The sequence below is a fragment of the Penaeus monodon genome, chromosome 19 (genome assembly GCF_015228065.2).
Source record: "Penaeus monodon isolate SGIC_2016 chromosome 19, NSTDA_Pmon_1, whole genome shotgun sequence".
NCBI classification, from domain to species: Eukaryota; Metazoa; Arthropoda; class Malacostraca; order Decapoda; family Penaeidae; genus Penaeus; species Penaeus monodon.
The window spans coordinates 34,825,169-34,825,733 of NC_051404.1; the positions used below are offsets into that span (position 1 = coordinate 34,825,169).

The 565-nt window shown below is 33.1% G+C and overlaps 1 protein-coding gene across 1 annotated transcript in view; it reads left to right on the top strand.

The window, feature by feature from the left end:
* Window positions 1-565, top strand: part of LOC119585399 (adenylyl cyclase 78C-like) — a gene marked incomplete in the record, with an annotated part of 159,642 nt that overhangs the window by 61,756 nt on the left and 97,321 nt on the right.

The window sequence follows — 565 nt, forward strand, 5'->3', positions numbered from 1 at the left end:
TAGGTAACGACATTGCAGGCTGCATTAATTTTGAGTGCCTGATGCCAACTATAGTCTCCGTTTTTATTTTTTTTCATGTCAAGTGCACATTGTAAAGTTTTAAGGTAGAGGTTTAGAGTAGGTATTTAAAGTAGCGATTTAAGTCATTGCAAGATGTGAACCAGCAACTTCCATAATATAATTTCCTGGAACTTCTGGCTTCTAATTTCACCTGAGAAACTTTTTAAAGAAATTGACAACTTAAAAATACATGTTTTTTTTATATAACATAAGACAGTTTCTATTACACCCAAAATAATTTTACGATAGAAATACCAGCATACTTGCGGGGTTTTGCTAGGTAGACAGGAAAACTAGAGAGAGTGTGAGATGGATCTTTAGAGCTGTACACAAACGGAAAAAATAAACGCTAAGGCTCTGGGCAAAGATAAATAAATTTAACCGGAAACAAATTTCAGATTATGAATCTAAGAGGAAATGATTTAGATAGAATGACCCTGCTGCTTCTAGTATCATTGGTATTAATGTTATATTTGTTGTAGTAGTTCTGGAACTATACATAGAA